The 3422-nt window shown below is 38.7% G+C and overlaps 1 pseudogene; it reads right to left on the reverse strand.

The window, feature by feature from the left end:
• Positions 1–597: 597 nt before the first annotated feature.
• LOC128280381 (photosystem I P700 chlorophyll a apoprotein A2-like) lies at positions 598–3166 on the reverse strand (annotated as a pseudogene).
• Between the last annotated feature and the right edge of the window lie 256 nt (positions 3167–3422).

Raw genomic sequence — 3422 nt, forward strand, 5'->3', positions numbered from 1 at the left:
AGAATCAAGAATGAAAATGCAGATATAGTCGAATGGTAAAATTTCTCTTTTCCAAGGAGAAGACACGGGTTCGATTCCCGCTATCCGCCCAAGACAATGTATTTAAGATAAGAGGATAAAAGATTCGTTATAGTTGACTGTAAATAGTTGACTGGAATTGGAATATAATAACCCCCCTAAAAGAAAAAATGACTAGTTAATAGGGTCAAGTCTAATTTTTTTGTCAAAAAAATGTAATGTTGCGGGAACGAGATTTAAACCCATGACCTCAAGGTTATGAGCCTTACGAGCTACCAAACTGCTCTATCCCGCGATGAAAAGAAACCAGACTAATGGACAAACAAAGATTGAATGCGCCCCTCTTCCATATATGTACAAATAGAATAGCCTATTTATACAGAATGGTAAAGGGGCCCCTCTATGAGCATCGATCATAGAAATAAATAGAAAAAGTAAAGGATATTTTAATCCTTACCAACTTGATCTTGTTGCCTCTGGCAACAAACATGCGTGAACCATTTCACAAAGTATGTGTCCGAATAGTCCAAAGTCTCGATAGTTAGCTCTTGGTCTTCCGGTTGAAAAGCAACATCGATGAAGACGTGTGGGTGCGCTATTTCATGGTGAGGATTGTAACTTTCCATGAATTTTCCATTTCTCACTCAACGACGGAACTTTGCTTATTTCTTTTTTTGAGGATCGACGAATCAAATGATATTTTTGTTCCAATTTTTGCCTCTTCTTCTCCCTATGAATCAAACTTTTCTTTGCAATAATGGTTTAGTTCCTATTATTATCAATGATACAAGTCGGATCCTAGATGTAGAAATAAAAGTGGGCATACCCCCTTCTCCATCGAAAGAGATGATATTATCGCAGATACAACGCATAACATAAGGAATTAACCAAATTTGCCCAATGTAGAGGCAATCAAGAAAGCCGCATAAGTAAATATATAACCTACAGAAAAGTGGGCTAATCCAACCAATCTTGCCTGCACAATAGAAAGAGCCACTGGTTTATCTCTCTATTGAATGAAATTAGCTAAAGATGTGCATTCATGAGCCCATGTTAAAGTTTCAATCAATTCTTGCCAATATCCGCACCAAGAAATTAAGAACATAAATCTGATAGCCCAAACAAGATGTCCAAATAAGAACATCCACGCCCAGACTGATAAACTATTCATACCAAATGGGTTATACCCATTGATAAGTTGTGAAGAGTTTGACCATAGATAATCTCTTAACCATCCCATCAAATAAGTGGAAGATTCACTAAACTGTGAGACGTTACCCTGCTATAATGTGATGTGTTTCCAAAGCCAATAAAAAGTAACCCATCCAATGGTATTTAACATCCAGAAAACCGCCAAATAAAATCGTCCCATGCTGAAATATCACAAGTACCCCCTACTTGGGACCATCATAAGGAAAACTATAACCAAATCCTTTTTATCCGGCATTAACTTGGAACCTTACCCATCTAAAGTGCCCTTTACTAAGATCAATGTAGTTGTATGTAAACCTAGAGCAATAGCATGATGAGCCAAGAAGTCTCCAGGGCCTATTGTTAAGAATAGTGAATTACTATTTTCATTAACAACATTTAACCAGCGAAGCAACCATCTGCTTCGACCCGCACTGAATGCTGGGCCATTCATTGAAGATAAAAGCACATCGAACCTGTATGAAGTTTTACCATGAGCAGATTGGATCCATTAGGCAAATATGGGTTCGATCAAGATTTGTTTCTCCGGAGTCCCAAAAGCAAGCATAACATCATTATGGACATAAAGTCCCAAAGTATGGAATCCTAGAAAGAGGCTGGCCCAACTTAAATGGGATATGATAGCTTCTTTATGGTCTAACATTCTTGCCAATACATTATCCTCATTCTGTTTCGGATTGTAACCTTTAATAAAATATATAACTCTGTGGGCAAAAGCTCCTGTCATGATGAATCTTACGATATATTGGTGATGGGTATATAACGCAGCTTGAGTAGTAAAGTCTTGTGCTATGAATGCATAAGCAGGTAAAGAGTACATGTGTTGAGCTAACAAGGATGTAATAACCCCTAAAGAAGCTAGACCAAGGCCTAATTGAAAATGAATCGAATTATTGATTGTGTCATAAAGACCCTTTTGCCCCCGCCCCAATCATCCTCCCGGAGGAATATGTGCTTCTAAAAGATCTTTTATACTGTGACCAATTCCGAAGTTAGTTCTATACATGTGACCCGCTATTAGGAAAAGAATTGCAATAGCTAAATGATGGTGTGCAATATCAGTCAACCATAAACTTTGCGTTTGTGGATGGAATCCCCCGAGCAGCCACCATTTTCCCACTGCTTGGCTGACTCAATTTGCTGCTTGGAAGAGTTTCAGTCCAATTGAATTACTCCCCCCACGCATGCAGCAAAAAGGTAGCCCATTGCGCATACAGTAGCTCAAATCGAGACCTCCAAGCACCCATATACCCTGCTTGCCACTGTCCTGAAGCTCATCTCATGACATAATCTTCTCACAATTAATTTTAAGGCTTAACTGCTGCAGTCACGACTACTTAAAAAAACTAAATCAAAATTTTGCCTTCCCCTCGGATCGACCCCACATCCTCTCGGCATGCCTAGCACGCTGTTGCCACTGCGCCACAGGCGCTCTTTGTGTCAAACTTCATTCGAAACTTCTTTTAAAGCCTATTTTAGTGCAACCCGTTTACTTAAAAAAACAAATGTTGCACGCACCGTGCCTCGAACCCAGGCACCTCCCACGCCACTGCCCAAATACCTATGTGGCGTCACATGCCACTTTACCACAGATCTTCTTGTGGCTTATTTTACCACCTCTATTTTAAAAGCCCAAAATGCCAAAACCCTTTCCCTCTAAAATTAAAAAAAATTTCTGAAATTGCCTCGGGTTAAATTTACTCTTGGGCCTTCTAAAGGCCCACTAACATACTCAGACCTACATTATACAGCCAAAACATAGAAATTCTAAAATTCATTAAAAAATCACAGAAATCCCGAATATCTCAAAAATTGGGGTGTTACAACTCTACCCCCTTAATGAAATTTCGTCCTTGAAATTTACCTGATTCAAACAGATGAGGGTGTTGTTGTCGCATTGCCTCTTCTGGTTTCCAAGTAGCTTCCTCTTTGCCATGATTACTGTGACATCCCTAATTTAACCCTAGTCGGGAAGTGGTTTCGGGACAACAAAACTGGGTCACAAAAACATTTAAATACCTTATTCCATGCCAAATATATGTGAAAATGCATGTGTGAATTTTTAATTCTTTGATTTAGTTAAATTGAACGTGAATTGAAAGAAAAAGGACTCATGTGAAAGGATTTAAATATATGTGGCTAATTTTAAGAGGTTAGTAAAAGAATGAAGTAAAATAGATGGAGTTGCATGT

The sequence above is a fragment of the Gossypium arboreum genome, chromosome 1 (genome assembly GCF_025698485.1).
Source record: "Gossypium arboreum isolate Shixiya-1 chromosome 1, ASM2569848v2, whole genome shotgun sequence".
In the NCBI taxonomy this organism is placed as follows: Eukaryota; Viridiplantae; Streptophyta; class Magnoliopsida; order Malvales; family Malvaceae; genus Gossypium; species Gossypium arboreum.